This window comes from Arachis hypogaea, chromosome 11 (assembly GCF_003086295.3).
Source record: "Arachis hypogaea cultivar Tifrunner chromosome 11, arahy.Tifrunner.gnm2.J5K5, whole genome shotgun sequence".
Taxonomy (NCBI): domain Eukaryota; kingdom Viridiplantae; phylum Streptophyta; class Magnoliopsida; order Fabales; family Fabaceae; genus Arachis; species Arachis hypogaea.
In genome coordinates this window covers 24,483,501-24,493,896 of record NC_092046.1, presented here as the reverse complement: position 1 = coordinate 24,493,896, position 10,396 = coordinate 24,483,501, and the positions used below count along the sequence as shown (strand labels likewise).

General features: G+C 40.0%; 1 non-coding gene across 1 annotated transcript; it reads right to left on the bottom strand.

The window, feature by feature from the left end:
- Positions 1–10,012: 10,012 nt before the first annotated feature.
- On the bottom strand, positions 10,013–10,116 carry LOC112725360 (small nucleolar RNA R71). The gene has a single exon (XR_003164473.1). It is a non-coding gene; the product is annotated as a small nucleolar RNA R71 (small nucleolar RNA).
- Between the last annotated feature and the right edge of the window lie 280 nt (positions 10,117–10,396).

The window sequence follows — 10,396 nt, the reverse complement described above, 5'->3', positions numbered from 1 at the left end:
GAAATCTGGACAAGGCTGCCAATCTTCCGTTGAGTTGTTGCACTTCTTTAACACAAGTCGGACTTTTCATGTTGAGTATAGCTCGGCATTTGTCCGAGTTCGCCTCAATTCCTCGCTGTGTTAACATGAAACCCAGGAATTTGCCGGCTTCTATTGCAAAGGTACACTTTGCGAGATTAAGTCGCATGCCATGCTTTTTGATGGTGTCGAACACTTTGGTGAGGTCGGACAGTAATGATTCTTTATTTTGTGTTTTTATCAACATGTCATCCACATATAACTCCATGATGTTTGGGGTATTGACTTCATGAGTCCATTTCCCAACTCTAATGGTTTCTTATACGTACTGTTAGCTGTTGATTATGTTTCTAAATGGGTGGAAGTAATTCCTACCCGTACTGATTATGATAACACTGTTGTCTACTTTGTTTGAAATAATATTATCTGTCGCTTTGGAGCACCACGAGCAATCGTGAGTGATCAAGGCACTCACTTCTGTAACAGGAGATTAACAGGTATACTGAATAAACATGGCATTGTTCACAAGGTGGCAACAGCTTACCACCCCCAGACCAATGGACAAGCCGAGGTGTCTAACAGAGAGATAAAGCGTATCCTGGAGAAAGTCATCAAGCCTCATCGAAAAGACTGGAGTTCTAGGCTTGTAGATGCGCTTTGGGCTTACCAGACAGCGTACAAGACACCAATCGGCATGAGTCCCTTTCGCCTAGTCTACGGAAAGGCTTGTCACCTTCCAGTGGAGGTGGAGCACAAGGCTTTCTGGGTGGTCCGAGAATGTAACCTAGGATTGGCAGGCGCCGGAGCTGAACGGAAGCTGCAACTACAAGAATTGGAGTGTCTGCGCCTAGAAGCATATGAAAACTCCAGGCTATACAAAGAGAAGGTGAGGGCTGTGCATGACAAGAATATCAAGCGCAAAGAGTTCAGACCAGGAGATTTAGTCCTCCTCTACAACTCCAGGTTGAGACTCATGCCAGGCAAACTGCGCTCCAGATGGGAAGGCCCCTACAGAGTGGAAAAGGATGAGCCATATGGCGTTTTTCACTTGAGTCAACCTTCGTGCCCCCATATCCTCAAGGTCAATGGCCACCGCTTGAAGCTTTACCATGGTGAGAGGATGAAGGACAACAAGAAGTTGGAGATATTCCTCTTGGAGGATCCACCAACAGAAGAAGACTGAGCTTGTAGACCATCCAACTTAAGGACGTTAAAGAAAAGTGCTAGGTGGGAGACAATCTACCATGGTATGATCGTTCCTTTTCATTCTTAGTTTTCTTTTATCTTATCTTCATCCATGTTAGTCCATCAATCATGCATCATCACCTGCATATAGGCACAAAAAGGGGGGGGGGTTCGAAGCGCAAGCGTCTATGACGCGTACGCGTCCTGTGTGGCAGCGACTACTATTGGGATTGAACAGAGAGTTCTGTGGGAGGCTTGCTGGAAATGTGCCTTGCGCACAAACTAGTCCACGCGTACGCGTACCTACCGCGTCCGCTTCCCCTGCCGTTTCACAACCCATGCGTGAGCGTCTAGGACGCATTCGCGTGCATATGGAAATCGGTGTAAGCCCCTGATCAAACAGAGAGTTGTGATGCCATGGCACTGGATTTGCGCCTCTAGCACAACTAGTGGAGACGCGCACACGTCGCTGTGATTCATCCAACCCACGTGTATGAGTGCTGCACGCGTACGCGTGGGTCTCTCAAACGGCGTAAATAAGAACACAAACAGAGAGTTACGCTGGAGTGAGGCTGGATTCGTGCGATTCGCACGATTCCTGGTCACGCGTACACGTGACTGACGCTTATGCATCCCTCACCTGTACGCCACCCCGCGCGTCCACGTGCAGCACGCGTCCGCGTCGGTTGCACCATGCCCCCCATATCGTGCGCTGCCCTGTTTAGTGTTCTGCAATCCTTTTCTTTTCTTTCTTCTTTCTTTCTTATCTTTTCTTTTTCAATCCTAATTCTATCTTCTTCTTCTTACTCTTTGCTTAATTCCTCTTCTTCTCTCTCACTTCACCCCTTCTTCTTCAATTCCTCTTACTCTTCTCCCACTCTTAATTACTTCCTTTTTTGCATCTTTTTCTTCTTAAGGTTCTTTTTCTTTCCCTTTTTTGTTTTATATTTTTGCATTCTCATGTTGGTGTTAGAGATTTATTTGGGAGATTACTTTATTCTATATTTGCTTGTGGATACTATAAAGGTGTCATGTGCCAATTGACATTATAGGCCTCATATTTGTTTGGATTACTTCCCTTGCTTTCCACTTTTACAAGTGCATATCAAGTATTTGTGAAAAATCCAACATGGCATTTTGAATTCTTTTCTATTCTAATGCTCATTCTTTCCTTCCATGTGATATTCATTATTGAACTTGATGCTTGAACTATGCTTCTCATGCCTCTTACTTGCATGCCATTATCCCTCTTGCATCTAATGTATGATATACCTTGATGTTCCTTATTGTTGTCCTACCTGCATGCTGTAGCTACCATGCACTCAAGACATTGTTTATTTTCTTGGGCATTTACCATCACTTGGAATTTCTTCCTTCCGGTTTTAGCTCTCTATATTTAACATTCTTCCTCTTTCTTTCTTTCGTAGGATGGGTACCAAGAAAAGAAAGGTGAAGGCTACTGACAAGACACCGGCAAGGCAAGGCACTAAAAGAACCTTGGCTAAGACACAACCCTCTACGAGCGTCAAGCCACCCACAAAGAGGATAAAGAGAATCATCAAAGTCGATGAAGCTGAAAAAGCTTTTCATGCTAGGGACTCTGCACGGTTCGCTAACCGTTACTGTGAGCAGATGTTCCCCATCTTGGATGAGAGGAACTACAATAATGAGCACCTACTCATTCTCCCAACATACTTTGTGGATTTTGTGGGGCCTCGCATCGAGAGGAGACAATGGAGATTCTTGCGAAGGCAGCCGAGAGAGGCCAATCTAACATGGGTAGTTGAATTCTACTCCAACTTTCACCTGCCGACCATGCAGTCTGTTTATGTTCGTCAAAAGCAAGTCCCCATCTCCGAGGGGGCCATTCAGAGAGTTTTGGATCTTCCACCTGGACCAGAGTTGGACACCTATCAAGAGGCCTCTTTCAAGTGCTAGACATACGAGTTTGACTGGAACAGCGTCTTAGGCGTTATTGCACAACCTGGCAGCACATGGAGCTATGGCCAACATCGGACTCACCCTAAGTGCATATCAGCTCCAGCACTTACATTGGAGGCTCGCGTATGGGCATAGATTATGTCCCACTATGTCTTTCTGAGCACTCACGAGTCCACCTTCACTGCAGACATGGTTGTTCTCATCTGGTGCATTCTCACAGAGCTGCCTCTCAAACTACCAAGGCACATCCGGCAGGCCATGGGACACGTACAGATTGCGGATAACCTTCCCTTTCCCGCATTGGTTTCGGATCTTGTCTCTGCAGCAGGCGTCTCCTATAGGGCTGGAGATACCAAAGCCATGATCCCAAGTGCTGATTAGTATGTCCCGAATGGGAAGTATACCAGACCCCCAGTACTCTCTGCTAGCCGCCAACCAGGCCCACCTGTAAACACCCCTCCTACTTCCTCTCCACCATCACCCGCACATCCTACTCTATCCACTGCTCAGATGTTCCTTCAGATCCTTCAGAGGTTAGACCGGTAAGACCGGCAGATGGAGTGCATGGAGTGCCGCAACAAGCGCCGATACACCTATCTGAAGGAGCTCAGTGTTAGCGCATACCCACCTCCAAAAGAGAAGGATACCCTGGACTCCACTTCACCTACCAGCATCGGGAGCCAGACCGAGCCCGACTGCCGAGGTGATGCTACCAGCCCCACCTTGCTCCTCACTGATGGCACGGAGGACCGTGCCAAGCCTTAAGTATGGGGAGGTCAGTACCTGACTTCCGGAGGTAATCTCTCTCTCTCTCTCTCTCTCTCTCTCTTAACACCAATATGTTATTTTTCTTTAGTTAGATGGGATATATTGCATGATAATAATTGTTTGCATGTATGTTCTGCTTGGTTGAAATAATGAGTTTCTTTTCATGATCCTATTCTGGAGCATTTTACTAATTTAAATTGAAAATTTTATGTTAAACTTGTTTGAAGATTTTAATCTAGAACATAGTTTAGGGCTAAGAACACGCAACCTGTGAGATTTTGAGCTTAACTATATGGTTACATTATTTAACCATGATTATTCGTCTTGTGTGTTTTTTCCTCTATGATTGTAATCTCTGCTTTGCTTCATTCTATATGTCCATTGTTTAGTGTATATTCATGCATACATATGATTGAGGCCATCATTTGTTATTAGCTCTCTTATCCCAAATATCCCACCCTTTCATTTGCCTTTGTTGCCACTTTGAACCTTTTTAACCCCCAATTGTTCTTTATGTTACCACATCACTAGCCTTAAGCGAAAAAATAAGTAATTATCCCAATTGAATCTTTGGTTAGCTTAAGATAGAGATTGTGTGTCAATTAAGTGTGGAGAAATGTGGGAACCTTGGTTGATGAGAGTGTGTATGGTTTTATTGACAAATATTGAAAATGTGGGTGCTACTCATGTGAAATCATGAAAACCATATGCATTGATTTACTATGCTTCCATATATATATATATATATATATATATATATATATATATATATATATATATATATATATATATATATATATAGGGGAATAAACCCACCCTAAATGTTAAGTTCTATAAAAAGATCAATGCATATGAGATGAACTAAAAGAACATTTAAATACATGAGTATGTGAAAAATACAAAAGTGAGATTATGGGTAGCTAGGCACGATTTTAGAAGCATATAGAGTGTGTGTATGTGTTATGTGAGAACTTCAATTTATAGCTCACTTAGCCATACATGTATCCTCACCCTTACCTTAGCCCCATTACAACCTTAAAAAGACCTCATGATGTTTTCATTTGTACACTACATATTTGTTGATTGGTTAGATGGAGAGAAAAGTTTTAGAAAGCATGACTAGAGAAGACTAGAGCAGATTAACCCCAAACACCTGAGTGATTAGAGTGCATATACACTCCCAGTGAGGGTTCAATGCTTGACTCTATGTTCTCGGCTTTCATGAGCTATCTTCTTACAAGTTTACTTGCCTCTTATTGTGTGATTTGAATTGGTGGAATCTGATTTCTGTTTGTCTTGGAGAACTTGTTTACTTTTAACCAAGTAGGTAGAAGCATCTTAGCATATAGCTGCATTCATATACATAGGTTGCATTACATTGCATGAGTCTTATCTCCCCCATTCATTATCTTGACCTCCTTGAGCTTAGCATGAGGACATGCTAATGTTTAAGTGTGGGGAGGTAGATAAACCACTATTTTATGGTTATTCTTGTGCTAAATTGGGTGGTTTTTATCAATTCTCCATACGCTTATTCATGTAATTCACATATTTTATATTGGCCTTCCTAATTTCACTCTATGATTGGAAACTTGCTTCCTAAGCCTTTAAATTATCGATCTTTTAATTTTCCTTCTTTACCATTCGATACCGTGATTTGTGTGCTAAGTGGTTTCAGGCTTTATAGGGCAAGAATGGCTTGGAGGATGGAAAGGAAGCTTGCAAAAATGGAAAGAACACAAGAAACCAAGGAGCTGACCAGTGAGGATCGACGCGCACGCACAGCTCACGCGTGCGCGTGCCTTGAAGCATTCCCTAGCGACGTGGACGAGCACCTGACGCGTACGCGTGATGCTCGCAGAAGACCATCGACGTGTACGCATGACTGGCGCGTACGTGCGACGTGCGTAATATGCTGTGATGAGCGGATAATTTATACGCTTTTTGGCATTTTTTTAGTATGTTTTTAGTAGAATCTAGTTACTTTTAGGAATGTTTTCATTAGTTTTTATGTTAAATTCACATTTCTGGACTTTACTATGAGTTTGTGTGTTTTTCTGTGATTTCAGGTATTTTCTGGCTGAAATTGAGGGACTTGAGCAAAAATCAGATTCAGAAGTTGAAGAAGGACTGCTGATGCTGTTGGATTCTGATCTCCCTACACTCAAAGTGTATTTTCTGGAGCTACAGAACTTGAAATGGCACGCTTCTAATTGCGTTGGAAAGTAGACATCTAGGGCTTTCCAGCAATATATAATAGTTCATACTTTGGCCAAGAATAGACGACACAAACTGGCGTTCAACGCCAGTTCTCTGCCCAATTCTGGCATCCAGCGCCAGAAAAGGATCCAAAACCAGAGTTGAACGCCCAAACTGGCACAAATACTGGCGTTCAACTCCAAGAAGGACCTCTATACGTGCAGCACTCAAGCTCAGCCGAAGCACACACCAAGTGGGCCCCAGAAGTGGATTTATGCATCAATTACTTATTTTTGTAAACCCTAGTGACTAGTTTATTATAAATAGGACCTTTTACTATTGTATGAGACATCTTTGGATTATCTTTGAATCTTTGGATTATCTTTTGATCCTGGATCCTGGATTGTATTTTGATCCTGTGATCTCGTTTTGGGGGCTGGCCATCTCGGCCATGCCTGAACCTTTCACTTATGTATTTTCAACGGTAGAGTTTCTACACTCCATAGATTAAGGTGTGGAGCTCTGCTGTTCCTCAAAGATTAATGCAAAGTACTACTGTTTTCTATTCAATTCATCTTATTTCGCTTCCAAGATATTCATTCGCACTTCAATCTGAATGTGATGAACGTGACAATCATCATCATTCCCTATGAACGCGTGCCTGACAACCACTTCCGTTCTACCTTCGACTGAATGAGTATCTCTTAGATCTCTTAATCAGAATCTTCGTGGTGTAAGCTAGAATGATGGCGGCATTCAAGAGAATCCGGAAAGTCTAAACCTTGTCTGTGGTATTCCGAGTAGGATTCAATGATTGAATGACTGTGACAAGCTTCAAACTCGCGATTGCCGGGCGTAGTGATAGACGCAAAAGGATAGTAAATCCTATTCCAGCATGATCGAGAACCGACAGATGAATAGCCGTGCCGTGACAGGGTGCGTTGACCATTTTCACTGAGAGGATAAGATAAAACCATTGACAAGGGTGATGCCTCCAGACGATTAGCCGTGCCGTGACAGGGCATTTGGATCATTTTCCCGAGAGAAAACCGAAAGTAGCCATTGACAATGGTGATGTATCACATAAAGCCAGCCATAGAAAGGAGTAAGACTGATTGGATGAAGATAGCAGGAGAGCAGAGGTTCAGAGGAACGGAAGCATCTCTATTCGCTTATCTGAAATTCTCACCAATGAATTACATAAGTATTTCTATCCTTTATTATTTATCTTTTAATTATCTAATCCAATCACATTTAACCCTACCTGACTGAGATTTGCAAGGTGACCATAGCTTGCTTCATACCAACAATCTCCGTGAGATTCGACCCTTACTCACGTAAGGTATTACTTGGACGACCCAGTGCACTTGCTGGTTAGTTGTGCGAAGTTGTGAACCATGGTATTGGAATCATGTTTTTGGCGCCATTACCAGGGAAAGAAAGAGCGATGAATTTTATATAATTAAAGTGTAATCACAATTTCTGCGCACCAAGTTTTTGGCACCGTTGCCGGGGATTGTTCGAGTTTGGACAACTGACGGTTCATCTTGTTGCTCAGATTAGGTAATTTTCTTTTTGTTTTCTTTTCAAAAATTTTTCAAAAATATTTCAAAATTTTCTCACCTGTTTTCGAAAAAAAAAATTATTCAAAATTTTTAAAGAATGAATTCTAGTGTTTCATGAAGCATGTGAAGCCTGGCTGGCTGTAAAGCCATGTCTAAATTCATTTGGACTGAGGTTTGCAATTTGTTATCAAGAGCAAGCTAGTTATTGTTAATCCACCTGCTGCTGTTCCTGATTTACATGCTAAAGCTTGGCTGGCCATTGGCCATGTCTAGTGTTTTGGACCGGAGCTTTCATTGAAAGCTTGGCTGGCTGGTGAGCCATGTCTAATTCCTGGACTGAAGCTTTAGACTAACATGGCAAGATTCCTGGAATTCATATTAAAAATTTTGGAATTCTTATTTTTCTTTTTCATAATAATTTTCGAAAAAAAATACAAAAAAAATAGAAAATCATAAAAATCAAAAATATTTTTCTGTTTCTTGTTTGAGTCTTGAGTCATGTTATAAGTTTGGTGTCAATTGCATGTGCATCTTGCATTTTTCGAAAATTCATGCATTCATAGTGTTCTTCATGATCTTCAAGTTGTTCTTGGTAAGTCTTCTTGTTTGATCTCTGCATTTGCATGTTTTGTGTCTCTTCTTGTTTTTCATATGCATTCTTGAATTCTTAGTGTCTAAGCATTGAAGAATTCTAAGTTTGGTGTCTTGCATGTTTTCTTTGCATTAAAAATTTTTCAAAAATGTGTTCTTGATGTTCATCATGATCTTCATAGTGTTCTTGGTGTTCATCTTGACATTCATAGCATTCTTGCATGTATTCATTGTTTTGATCTAAAAAAGTCATGCATTGCATAATTTTCATGTTTTTCTCTCTCATCATAAAAATTCAAAAATAAAAAAAAATATCTTTCCCTTTTTCTCTCATCAAATTCGAAAATTGGATTGACTTTTTCAAAAATTTTTAAAATCAAGTTGTTTCTTATGAGTCAAATCAAATTTTCAATTTGAAAATCTTATCTTTTTAAAAATCAAATCTTTTTCATTTTTCTTAGTTATTTTCGAAAATTCTAAAAATATTTTTCAAAAATCTTTTTCTTATTTTTATACCAAATTTTTGAAAATAACAATAGCAATTAATGTTTTGATTCAAAAATTTCAAGTTTGTTACTTGCTTATTAAGAAAGATTCAAACTTTAAGTTCTAGAATCATATCTTGTGATTTCTTGTGAATCAAGCCATTAATTGTGATTTTAAAAATCAAATCTTTTTTTAAAACTAATTTCTATCCCATCTTTTCAAAAATATCTTCTTATCTTTCCTTTTTCAAAAATTTGATTTCAAAATATCTTTTCTAACTTCCTAACTTCTTATCTTTTCAAAATTTGTTTCAACTAACTAACTAACTTTCTGTTTGTTTCTTATCTTTTTCAAAACTACCTAACTAACTCTCTCTCTATTTTCGAAAATATCTTCCTCCTTTTTCAAAAATTTCTTTTTAATTAACTAATTATTTTATTTTTATTTTGAATTTTCGAAAAAAAAAACTACTAACCTTTTTCAAAAACTATTTTCAAAAATCACTAACTCTTTTTCAAAAATTATTTTCGAAATTTTCCCTCTCTCATCTTATTCTATTTATTTATTCATCTACTAACATCTCTCCCTCACCCACCAAAAATCCGAACCCTCTCTCTCTCTTTCTGAGTTCAGATTTTTCTCTTCTTCTTTTCTACTAACAATAAGGAACCTCTTTACTGTGACATAGAGGATTCCTCTTCTTTTCTTTTTCTCTCCTCTTTCTTATGAGCAGGGACAGAGAAAAAGGCATTCTTGTTGAAGCTGATCCAGAACCTGAAAGGACTCTGAAGAGGAAATTAAGAGAAGCTAAATTACAACAATCCAGAGACAACTTAATTGAAAATTTCGACCAAGTAAAGGAGATGGCAGCCGAACCCAACAACAATGCAAGGAGAATGCTTGGTGACTTTACTGCACCAAATTCCAATTTACATGGAAGAAGCATCTCCATTCCTGCCATTGGAGCAAACAACTTTGAGCTGAAACCTCAATTAGTTTCTCTGATGCAGCAGAACTGCAAGTTTCATGGACTTCCATCTGAAGATCCTTTTCAGTTCTTAACTGAATTCTTGCAGATATGTGATACTGTTAAGACTAATGGAGTAGATCCTGAAGTCTACAGGCTCATGCTTTTTCCTTTTGCTGTAAGAGACAGAGCTAGAGTATGGTTGGACTTTCAACCTAAGGATAGCCTGAACTCTTGGGATAAGCTGGTCAAGGCTTTCCTAGCCAAGTTCTTTCCTCCTCAAAAGCTGAGCAAGCTTAGAGTGGATGTTCAAACTTTCAGACAGAAAGAAGGTGAATTCCTCTATGAAGCTTGGGAGAGATACAAAGGAATGACCAAAAAGTGTCCTTCTGACATGCTGTCAGAATGGACCATCCTGGATATATTCTATGATGGTCTGTCTAAGTTATCTAAGATGTCATTGGATACCTCTGCAGGTGGATCCATTCACCTAAAGAAAACGCCTGCAGAAGCTCAAGAACTCATTCACATGGTTGCAAATAACCAGTTCATGTACACTTCTGAAAGGAATCCTGTGAATAATGGGACGCCTATGAAGAAGGGAGTTCTTGAAATTGATACTCTGAATGCCATATTGGCTCAGAACAAAATATTGACTCAGCAAGTCAATATGATC